A 13,546-nucleotide genomic window follows, 5' to 3' on the forward strand; every position below is an offset into this window, starting at 1 on the left:
AATAAAACACAACTTTCTATGAAAATTGGTCAAGTGCGAGTCGGATTTCGACATTTCCATACAAACAGGTCATGAGCGCCTGACGAAATGTAATGGCAACGTACATTAAATTTCGTACTTAGATTTCGCGTATATTTCGGAAACGATAAGAGATAGAGCAAAATGGACTTCTGATTTTGGTTGTCGATGGCACAATTTTTTTGTTTTCGTATATATACACCTTTTTTGGACCTTTTTTTGGAATATTATGGTCAGTGAAGTTCTAAACGGTCTTAAGCGCCTCTTTTTTAGTAGGAACTTAAGTCATTTTGGAAAATGATTTTTTCTTTTTAACAATTTCTATAACAAACGAAACCGAAATTAATTTCTTTATACCTCTCCAACGCGATTACAACATTTTAAGACGTTTAGTAACTACTTGCAGCGGCAGTGAGTGAAATTCGTAATCTGAGTTTTTTTCTCTTAAGTCCGACTTACGCTTGACTGTAGATTTCTAATAGGTTTTCCTGTAATCTACAGGTAGAGGGCTATCCTGTGTATTTTTTTGAAAATTTTACGCTAAGTAATTTCGGAGATAAGGGGGGGGAATGGTCATTTTTTGCGTATTTTCTTAAATTACTTCTAAATTACCAAAATAAAAAAAATAAAAAAAATACACTTCAAATGCTTATAAAATGCTCTTTCATTTGATATGTAACACAATATAATTTTAATAACTTTGATTTTTAATTTTCAATGTTACCCCCCAAAAGTGGCCCCTGTGATTAAATTTCATTTAATTAAATTACATGTCCGTCTTTGGGCCACAGGTTTACATATGTGTGCCAAATTTCAAGTAAATCGGTCCAGTACTTTCGGAGAAATCGGCTGTGACAGAGGGACAGACAGACACGCGAGTGATCCTATAAGGGTTCCGTTTTTCCTCTTTGAGGTACGGAACCCTAAAAAATGGCCAATATACTTAACAAATTATGAAATATATACATTTTTATAATTACTTATCTAAATTACATTGAATAAATAACTAAAATTTGTTCAACAGATTTGGCTTCGTTCATTACTTTTGACTTGAACTACTTGAATAACAATTCTAGATAGTGGTATCTAGAGTGCATTTGATTATTTGGATTAAAATAATATACACTTCGGGTAATGTATTCTTATGACATAATTTGACGTATATTGTTTTAAAAATATATAGTTGGTTAAAAAAGGCTTTGTACCATAGAGGTGTAATCCTAAGAAGGAAAGCATTTATTTTGAAGTTAAGAACAAAGTGAATATGTATTTAAATGTAAGTATTTGTTTTTTTTTGCCAACCGTACCACTTGCCACGAAAAGTGCACCTTGATAACGATCTTTACTTATGGGCTCCTTAAGCTCTCACAGGCACCATGTTCGAGGCGATAAATACGGTTATACCTCCAAAGCACCTACTCTGTCAATGCGTTTACATCGCACGCCACGCATGGCAATTAGGAGTACGTACTTAAAAAAATCTTATTTTTCTATCTTATTACAGAATCTCGTATCTTGTTAGTAGCGTTGCGTGGCGTCATCAATTAGAACATTTGGTAATGCTGTGGCACATTAATCAGCGATAAGTAAACGATCAGATCTGGCGAGCAGTGACGGCCGCTCGCGTGTGGACGCTTCGTTAACCTCACGCGACGCGACGCGATCAAGCGACAAATAACCAACACATTACTACACATGTAATAATCACGATTTATATGTGATTACACACATGACTAATGCGTATTTATGTCGGGCCTAATGAGTGCGCGGGACGCGGGACGCCGCCGTAAGCCGCCCGTTACGGTGCTGGACTCTCACATCCAATATGAAGCCACATCGAGCTTCGGCCGCGCCTGTCTAATTTAAAGTGTCGCAATGTTCGCAATGGACGCTGTTAGACGCTTTCATGTCAATTAAATGCAATATCGAGTTATTAAGTTACTTTTTGCGATGGTTATTAATATTAATTTTCTAATGAGTACATATTTTACCTTTAATCAGCGAGGACGTCGGTTATGGTAGGAAAGTGTGTCCATATTCTGTCGGGATTCCTGCGCACGCTCTCTCCTGCGGCGGAATGCTGCGGCCTCGACCACCCGGAACAGATCTGCGAAAATACCTCGTTATTTGCGATTGGTAGCGGTAACAGTGCGAGTACAAACTAGAACCTATGGCTTCTCAGTGTTCCAGCAACGCAATGTAACTGGCCGTTTGTGGAGCTGATTCAATGCCAAAAACATTTATAGAATTACATATTAAATGTATGTTGCGCGCCTCTACCGCGGTTTTTACTAATGGTCACAATACATGAGTGTATGAGTCTGACCTTTGCTGTTAGGTAGGTACAACGCGGGTCACATATCACCACGATACACGTCGCTCTCCTGGAGGCGAGTCCTACTATTTATTCAATAATTAGTTTGGCTCGAAAATTGCGGGTACTTCTGTTGTGCGTCCTTTTCCCAGCGACGCTAATCGCCCGGCATGTCGCCGCGACTTCTGCCTGACGGGTATTCACTTCGGATTCATTTCCACTGAACTGAAAGCACTTACCATTAGCGTGTCCTGTCGGCATCCAATCCTCCCCATTAAGTTTAGGCATCCTTACTGCGAGACGATGAAGACTATCTTTTTAATGCAATGTTCTTTGTTTGGTCATCGAACCGACGACGTCTGAGTCGCTCACTAAACTCGAGTTTTAACCGCTTTAGATAACTGCAGCAACGCGCCCAACACGGTAAATAATACTCAATTACTCTTTTGTACCAAATTTGTACTAATAAATGACAAACTTGTCAATAAATTAAAACATGCAATCATGAAGAATAGAGATATAATTTGCCTGAAATGAAAGGCTTCATTTTATGTCAAATCCAAAGATAATAGAATAGTCTATGGTATGGAGATTAGAGGTAAAGAGCGAAAACTTTAAGTATCAGAAGTGCACATATAAAAGAAAAGATAGGTGGCGCTGCAATCGCAGGTACATAAGGGTTTGACAATCTCTTAGCCTTCTCGGTAGTGACCCCGCCTACGGAGCAAGAGATCCCGGGTTCAAATCCTGATGGGCTTTTTTATTTTCTAGTTATTTCTCCTGAATAATTTTATTTTTTTAATATTCATAAATGTTTTGTTACTACTTTTCGAAATTTCATTCGCAAGACTTACAACATTACCTAAGATGGGGCAAACAATCCCATATAACCATAATAGCGTTCCTACGCAAATCGTCCTATTTTGTGTACACACAGGTCTTCGGGTCTCAATGCTTAGTCGCAGTACGGTCGACGTTTAGTCGAGGCGACCCAAATGGGGACGATTAACAGGCACAAATGGTCACAGAAGTGACAGAAGTGTGCACTACGCGTGCACACATTGTTACTGTTTGGCGACTACTTTCCCAAAATCATTCGTTCATTTCATTCTTTTCAAATGGCGACTGTCAGTGATGTCAAAGTAAAAAAGAAATAAAAACATTTGACATTAAAATGTAATGGCGTAAGAATTTGTTAAAGATAAATGTTGTTTGCATTTGTAATATAATGTGGGCTAATTACCATGGCCAATTACAGTTGCGAAAACCGGCCAAGTGCGAGTCGGGCTCGCGCACAAAGGGTTCCGTAGCAGCAAATAAAAATTACAGTTAAATCAACCTATCTCAAAAACTATAAGAGATACTTTGATCAAACCAAAAATCGTTGAAAGAGTTAATTAGCATGCATCACCTCTATTTTTTTTAGAATTTTATACCCCGTAGTTATAAAAATAGAGGGGGGGGGACGTACTTTTTACGACTTTGAGAGCTGATATCTCAAAAACCGTTCACTTTAAGAAAAATGTTTTTTAGAAAACTTTATATCATTTTAAAAGACCTTTCCATTGATACCCCACACGGGTATGTACATCGAAAAAAAAATTTTCATCCCTCAGTTACATGTATGGGGGCCCCACCCCCAATTCCTTTTTTTTACTATTTAGTGTCATAATTTTGTAGCGGTTCATACAACACATATTCCCATCAAATTTCATCACTGTAGTACTTATAGTTTCCGAGTAAATCGGCTGTGACAGACGGACAGACGGACAGACGGACAGACGGACAGACGGACATGACGAAACTATAAGGGTTCCGTTTTTGCCATTTTGGCTACGGAACCCTAAAAAACACTACTACTTACTTACAACGAAATAAAACAATCCGAACTATCAATTTTCCCATGGACATTGACGGATTATTTGACAATTCAAAGGCGTATTTTTGAAGCTTTTAAACTTGCGTGCATATTTTCGAGTTTGCTATTCATCTAACATAATTTATTTCATTGGGTGCCATAAAAACATAAACATTTACGATTTGGGACGATTGTTTAATGTACAACTACATTTTAATTTAATCGATCCATTTATGCCCCGACGTATTGCAAATAACGTAAAATAATTATGACAAATCGCGTAACATATTGAGGTTTTTTGAACGTGCATTAAGTTAAAACATGGTAGACGCCTCTACTTTGACAGTAGAAGACGCGTTTCGTTCCAATCATGTTCTGTTTACACGACTCATTATGACCGATTTTTCAATGTATAAAGCTAGGAACACACTACGCGGACGTCCGTCGTGAATCGACCGCGGACGGGAATCTGGACAATGGAAATACACATAACCGTGCAAACTATCGGTCGACGGACGTGGACGTGGCCTTGAGCGCATGGACGTCCGATCGAAATCTGGCTCGCTGGATGTTTTGTTCCGTGCACACTGATCGGTCGCGGTCGCGGTCGATTTACGACGGACGTCCGCGTAGTATGTTCCTAGCTTAAACCATTTTATAAATTATGTTTAGTATGACTAAAAGTAAACAATTACATATGAAATATTAACGTTTTAAATATTAATCACTTAATAGTATGTTTATAGTTTTATTCTGTCTTAGTAAACTAGACTAATATGAAAACAGCTCGGTAAGTAGTCGTAAAATGGAACGTATATACTTTTTACGCACTAGTTCGTAAAATACAACTTCTCGCATGCTAAACAGCCAAAAAACGGGCACTTTTTGAGCAACTGTATTAAAAAAACTATTATTGCGCAACAGAAGAACCCAATACATTTATGAAAAACTGCGTCACAAATACTAAGTAGTAACTACCAGCATTCATAACAATATAATATAAGTCGATTTTCATTAATATTACTATCCCTAAGAACAAATTAAATTACTTTCATAGAAAATATTTTAACTTGTTATTTTAAGTAGTAACACTACTATTATGTTCTAAACATTAAATAAATGTCATATACAAAGAAAAAATGACCAAAGCCTCCAGTGCTCCGAACTGGAATCGAACCAGCGTACTCCGCTTACCGGGCGAATGCCAGAACCACTCGGTTATCGGTCCACGAAAGCAAGGGTCGAAATTTCTAAGTATATGACATATATGATATTACTATCAACATTAATTTCAGCGATCTGAACTTCTGTGCCATTTCTGCCTAAAAATAATGAAGGTTAGAATAATACTAACTACGTTATGTATAGGAATTTACTCTAGTATGCACTTCACAAGACATCTATTAATATCACAGTAAATACTCTATTTCATTTGATACCTACTTTTATTGTGTAAAGCAATACTACACATCTTTTTTATCAATAAGAATTAAAAATTATATATCTAATAATACATTAAGTAACTATAAAGTGATTATCTATTTGTATTATCGTTCTGTACTTTTCTTAACTTTCCCACATTTCTGTAAAATGTCGAAGAGTGCTTAAATGGTCGTCGTTGTTTATTATTATTTAATTCGCTCATATTTAAATGATTCAAAGCAACCAGTCCACAACTTCACAAGACAGTTTGAGAAACCTTCGTATTTCAGATTGTCATTTGCGGATACAGTGGTTTAGTTCGGTAATCAGACCTACACATGTGTGTACAAATTCTGTCAATGTCACTGTCAGAAGCCGTTCTGGCAGTGACAATGACAGCCACAAATTCGTCAACATGTTGTTACCGTTATGTGTGCATACGTCGACTAATAAAGTGTCGTTAAAAATCGTTCTGACAGTGACATTGACAGCCACAGATTCGTACACATTTTGTTACCGTAACAAGTGCACACGCCGACTACATTTTGTTATTGTATCAATACGGTCGCATTGTTTGCACGACATTACCACGCGTTATGTCACATTTGACAGTTAGTTACTGATTTGAAGATTTTGCGACCGAAATGGTTGTATGGGATGTAAAAGGGCTTTAAGTTGACATATGTATAAATAAAACAATAACTAAACAATCAAAATACACAAAAAGAAAATTAAAATATTAAAAAAAAAACAAGAAACAAAAAGATCGCTGTCAGATCGAACCTGAGATCATGTGCATACGAAGCCAGCGCACTACCGTAGGACTACGCTTTGACTTGTTCAGTACGACGAAATCAGCCTAGAGAACAGAACGTCTAATGTCATGTCACGTCGCTGTCCATTGAGCGAGACATGCGCTCCAAGCGGAGAGATTTGTAACTGCAATTAAAAGGTCTCAGCAGGTCATTTTGGCGACTGTTGTTCTAATTCTACTTCGACAGATTTTCCTCCTTACCTCTATTCTCCCTGGTCTATGGGTTAAGTCATGTCAAAATCACTCATAATTGACACATGCTTGTCACTTACTGTCATATCACAGAAATGTCACTGAAATAGTAATTAAAGTATGATTCGACGCTGTAAAATAATTGTGTAGAAAACAACGCCAAATAGCAAGACGATGCGTAATACTCGAAAGTATATGATTATTAGTCCCACGAGTGCCGGCAGCGGACAGCCTGTTTAGTATAGGCATATAAGCAAAACGGAATATTTACCAGCTAACCCCCTATACGGTATGAATCTAAAGTACCTACCAGTGGCGACGCGTGAAAATTTTTGTAGGTAAGGCCGGTTTTGATCTGTTTTGTATGGACTTCTACATCAGATACTGCAGAATTTTAGGGAACCCGTTGGGAATCGAGTTGTATCGACGCTACGCCACTGGTACCTACTAATTTAATGTCCAAATTGCAAGTTCTGGAATTTAAAAGGAAATTTTGTTTGTCTTACAGAATTCAAGATACAAACGCGGACGAACTGAAACCGCAAGCAAACCGTTCAAAATGAAATCTTGTTCTTCGATGTCACCCCCCGCGGCGACTAATAAGCTACCTACACCTGGTGTTTGAGAGGTGGGTACTCTCATATGTGAGTTACACTATTACCTATACAGACATATTGTTTGAGTAAATGAGAAACAAGCAACATGTAGACCTAATATAATTATATTGACAGCTCAGCAGTCTGTCAGGCAAGTCCCTTACTCCGACTACTTACTAGTCTAGTAGGTCCTTTCCCGTCATCAATCGCCAACTACAACTTACAAAACATGGATCTGAATCAAATCGAGTCATTTAAATTACAAATCCAATTTCCGCCATCAGTTATAGAAGCCCCCGGCGGAGCGTGCGCGTGTGTGCGTGAAGTGACATGTGCGGCGCGGACGTGCATGTGTGCGTGCCCCGCGAATGACATGTTTAGTGTATCACCGACTGCGAGCCAATCAGTGCTTAATGGCTTCCTGCGCGGCTGGGAACTGCGCCGGCGCAGACTATTCTGACACACTTTGCTCGGCTCGGGTGGATGCGAACCGAGCGAGTACGTGTCGCGGCGAGTCATCGTCTCAATCAGCAATTACTGTGGTGTAGGGTGACACGCGCGGTTCCCACGACCCCCCCCTCCCACTCCTCTACCGCGGATTAATCGCACTTAATTCGGCGCCAGCGCAATGCTCTGCTCTATTCCCAAACAGTTCCCGAAAAGTTATTTTAGGCGAACCTACTGTAATTTGGAACTCAAATGGATAATGACTGTTTGCGTTCAAGGATCAGACATGAACTGGTGTGGTAACTAGGTACTCGCGTGTAGAAGTACATATGTTGGCGAGAGACGCAGTGCGATCAATTAGCAACGTGTCAACGATCATCGCTCGCCGCTGAGCTGAGGCGCTGACCCGCGCGGCCGCGGCCGGCTCCACTCTGCTGGTGCTAAATTAATACCTTCGTAAAAGTGTGTCCTGCTTAATACAATTTTCTTAACGTTTAGTAAATGCGACCGTCTCGATCTCTATTAGCGATCCAATACAACATTTTTGATAGTTCTTCACATTTATGCCACTGAGTTGAATAATATGAAATTTGGCACGTATAAAGTCTTAGACCCGAAGAGTACATGGTTTTTATTAACCGTCATTATCATTCTACTAAAATATTTAGGCAGAAACTATTAAAGATATAGTATTATAAATTTAGCATATGTACTACGTACGCGTTAGCCATTCTTAGAGGCTCGATCAGCGTAGCCAGATCTACGGAAAAGTCTGTAGATCTACGGATTTCGGGGCTTCAACACAGACCTACGGATTTTTTTGAAATTTCTACGGAATTCCAATAAACACAATTTTTTACTAAATTATACATGTAAGCAATAAAGATATTGTGAGTTATTGCTAATAACGAAACGTGATTCCCGTCTGTCACGCTTCGGATGTGCTTCGGACTCAATTCTGACTATAGCGACTATTTATACTTTTGCGTTTCGTTACACGCCGCTCACGCTGTACAAGATGTAACTTTCTAAGGCTACACTAATGTAGTAAAAGGGAACGGAATTGAAGCGTACCAATAGTGTAGGTACGCACTGTAATAATATGGCGAAAAAGTAGAAGTGCTACATACACTTCTACTTTTCATTACTCATTATTTATGCTTCAATATAGTCTGTCAAACAGAGGTGTGTCACAGTAAAAAGGCGCGAAATTTTAATTCTTCGTGTCTTTTAATTATCCTATTTTATTTTAATTTTCCGCTTTTTCTAGAGACGGAATCGGCCATAAAAACTTAAAAGAAAAGTCTGTAGAACTACGGATTTTTTAAATTGCAATCTACGGAATTCTACGGATATTTTGGCCGCAGCCTACAGATTTACAGAATTATAATCTGGCAACACTGGGCTCGATAGCTCTGATCAGAGCATAAAATCCTCTCCATCCTAACGGGTGCGGCGATAAATAACATTCTTACTATTAGAAATTATAATTAGCATGACAGGCTACACGATAGTTTATTCAACACCGGAGTTAACAAATATTTAGAGAAATAATTCATTAATAACATTCGTTCCGTGCGTTCGTGATGATATAAATATTGGTGGGAGATTTAGAGGCCCGGGCTTATGGTGATTGGGCGGAATAAATATGGGAACACGGAATCGGCTAACAAGTCCATTAATTAGGCGTATTGCCGCCGCGGCGCTGCCGTCGCTACACGCGGTCACTCGCTCTCGCTACGCCGGTCAGAGGTCACACCAACCAAATACAAACGTTACACCTAAAGAAACACTCCACAAACACTACATACGAGTCATTCACTAGGCTATAAATTAACATGGGACAAGAACAGTTCAAACGAATTAATTCATGCCAAAAATGATGTCATCTATCATTCGCCTAAACATGTTGCCGGCCACCGCACCGTGTGACCGAAATGCGTTCGAGAATTATTAGATTTAGCCTCATGGTATGACAGTATTATAATTTCTAAAACATTTTTTAAGTGAGTTTCGCTAAAAAAATTATCATACCTGCAATACCTACTTTATTTGTATAGCCATAATTTCGGCTGACGTCAAAAAAAACATGTAAACATGAGGTCGCTTTGTACGATTAACGGTAGGTATTTGGTTCCACCGAGAAAAATGGAAGAGCAGCAACTTAGTCGCTGTGTAAACTTGTTGACAAGTTAGTTGGTCGCCGCCGCCGCCGTCGCGGTGCCGTCTCAATTACCAGCGCGGGCTTCGATGGCAGAGTTTACTACAATTAGCGCTGCGGCTGCGCGCGCGCCGCTCTGCTTCCAAGCTTTGGTTATTCAAACAGTTCATCATACTCATGTGCAAAACGGATTGATTCTATGCCTCCCATAACATGCTTATTGTATTTAAGGCACGATTAAATTTTTAAAAGTAAAAATTATGAAATGCGATCTGCAATAAACAGATACATATCGGTTAGATAAAACACTACACTACCCGTACTATTGAAAAACATCAAATTATTTATATCACAAACAAACAAAACATTCCCTATTCTTCACATAATTTTAAATCCGTAAGTACAAGACACGCCGCGCGCCGCGTGTTTACCGACTATTGACATGTGTATATTTAATATTTATGTGTGATTATGATTTGATTGCTCAAGTGTAAGGCTTCTGAGGGCACAATGCGCTGGCGCATGTGGCCGGAGGGGGGAGGTGACGGGGAGGGAGGGGGAGGGGGGGGCGATTTCACGGATCAGGGAGTAATCTCACGCATCGCGTGCTGCCGCCGCGCCGCTCCATGGGCAAGCATTTACACTAACGTTTAATCCTTACATTATATTAACAGCTGTTATTATAATAATCGTACTACTTATAATTTGGAGCTATCTGTAGACATCAGACTTTATGCCATGACGAGTATGACTCGTCGGAGCCTAGAGTCGGCTTACTCTGCTTGGCAACTAATGTCAAGAATCGGCATAGACAAATGTGAATGATAAGGTCTACTTCATTAGTACCCAGTGTACGTAAAGTTAACTACTTTTGCATTACTACTTTGTAGTACGTCTGCAACCATCTGACCTTTGGTATTACTCCAATTTCCTCTCGACGTTTACCTTTCACTGAAAAGCTTTTGTTATAATTATTTATCACTTGCACACGAGGGTCCAAACGACCCGCCACCTGCGAACAAGTAAGCTTGATTTATGACAGAACAGTATATTTTAAGTTAAAATTATACGACGTCATCGAACGATTTCGTAGTACTGTAAATCGTCACCACTTATATCAGTTCCAGCCAATAGAGCGGGCACGTGCACGTGGGACGCGGCTCGAGAGACGTGAGCGACACGCGTGACGTGACGTGACACGTGGCACGTGACACGTGGCTAGCGGTCTCCGCGAACGTCATGGCGATGGCGATGGCGGCGACACTTCGCACGACGATGCCATCACGTCGGACACTCATCGCGAATCAAGTACAGTTGCGCCAACTGCTCGACATTCTCTTTCATGGTCACGATCAACATACCCGTACCTAAGTATCTAAATTGGATCGCTCTGTCTCTTATAAACGCGATATTGGACCAGTACAGTCGCCATCAGATATATAAGAGCGCCCGAGGTACTCAAAAATATCTGAACACGCCTCTAACGCCTAGGCAATAGAGGCGTGTTCAGATATTTTTGAGTACCTCGGGCGCTCTTATATATCTGATGGCGACTGTACTACTGGTACCCTATTAATAGTGGCACAACATACATTGGGCCCACTTTTTTTATACATTATTTTTTTATACAGTTATTATTGCATACATTGCAGTCTTTCGTTTCTCCTACATATAATTTGTTTTAATTTAAATCTGATCTTATTTGCCAGCGTAAGCGCCATAATACATTTTTGATAATCCACGATTACAAAAAGTAAATAAAATATAAAATATGGTGGTCGTCGGGCTCTCGGACCGGCGCACAGTAGAGCAGCGAGGCAATTATCTAAATAATAAAGCCGAGAAGCATTTTAATTAAAGTTTAAAGGTTTTCCCGGAACGAGGCGTCGTACCCGTACCGCGGCCGCGGCGCATTCCGGCCTCCGGGGGCAGCGTGCGGGTGCGGGTGCGGTGCGGACCAACAACAACAACAACAGCGCTCTACCCACCGGCACCGCACCGCACCGCTCTATCACGGCTCTACACTCGGACACACAGACTTATCGACCGAGTACAAACAGAGGTCTTTGATTCAGGTTGGCCGGAAATACATCTAGATTCTGTACATTTTAACTTTGTAAAATCTTAACAATAAACATGCAAACCTGATGTAGCACTTGAAATGAAAACACTGCTTGGTCCAACCAACAATCAGGATATCTGGATGCTCTCCTCTGCAGTACCTTGCCGTCCATGCCCCAACCAGTTGTCGAGAGATTTTATACTTATTTTCTCAAACATGCAATGAAATATTGTCTTTACGTTCCTTAAAATGGGCTGGGAAGTATCGCTTTTTGGGCGCAACAACTCGAGAGGACTGTAAAGGGATTTCATATTATTTTTCAGGCCTAGGCCTGCAAAGTAACTTTTTTTATAAAATATTGTCCTTTAGAGCATTTTTTTTTATTTCATTGTATGTTTGAGAAAAGCACTATACATGCCTCGGCGTGAAAACGGATTCCCGGCCTCGTATCCCTATCCGGCCTCGCTCGCACGCTCGCTCGGCCGTATATACCCACTTGGCCGGAAATCCTCATTTTCCCGGCCTCTGATGTAATGTACTATTTCTTTTCTTTTTAAAAAATATGAAATAAATACATTGAATTGAATTGAATTGTTACTAGGTAAATAGGCAAAGATTTAGCTAGGGCTTTACAAGGGCTACCTAATGATTCTCCGACAATTTTTTAGCCGATTATTGATTCGCCGACAATGATTCGCCGAATGCCATTTAGCCGAATAATCAAACTATCGCTGTCACTTTTGGTCGAAAAACGTTACGTAGAATCTTGATTCGCATACAGTTCTGTTCGCTTCTGTGCAAATTATCCGAACTATTATTGGACATTTTACATTCAGCAAAGTAATATTTTCGTTTAGGCCACGTTTAGTCGAATAACGTTTCACATTTTATACATTGTTAAAATATTTTCGAATGAATGACTTATCGCTGTTGTAAACAAATTACGCACTTATAGACATTTTTTTTCTTACATACATACATACATATAATCACGCCTGTAGCCCATAAAGGGGTAGGTAGAGCACATGAACAACTCTTAAGTTTCAGTGCCACTCTTGGCAAAAAAGGGTTAAAAGAAATCCAGATTGTGACATTGCATAGTGACAGTGCCACAATTTAACCCATACCCCACAGTCGACTTCTACGACACCCACGGGAGGAAAGTGGGGGGGGGGGGGGGGGGTGTCTTGAACAATGTATAATGTGAAATTTTTTTCGTTGCGTTAATAATTTACATATACTGGCAACAACATTATGTTCGGTGAAAAATTTGGTGAGTTGAAAACAACAAAACATAATTTACTAAAATTAATCCTTAGAATCAGAACTAGGGTTTCTGATTTCTCGACCTATTTGAAGTCTCGAGTTTTTTTTTTTAATGCTAAAATTTTGGTAAAATAATAAACAACAATATGATTAGTAGTTTTTATTGCACCACACTATGATAAAAAATGCGTAACAGCAATAAAAATCTTTGAAATAATCATAAAACAATTTTTAACAAGAAAACTACAATTATAGTCTTGAAAATAACACCTAATCCTTTAACTTTCCCGCCTGTGAACGGGTTAAGTAAATTAAAATGTCATGTATTACATCATAATGTCATTGAAATTAAACGTTTAAAATAACTTCTTCTTCCTCGTTTCCTCATTGCTGAGG

Source organism: Leguminivora glycinivorella, chromosome 13, assembly GCF_023078275.1.
Source record: "Leguminivora glycinivorella isolate SPB_JAAS2020 chromosome 13, LegGlyc_1.1, whole genome shotgun sequence".
Taxonomy (NCBI): Eukaryota; Metazoa; Arthropoda; class Insecta; order Lepidoptera; family Tortricidae; genus Leguminivora; species Leguminivora glycinivorella.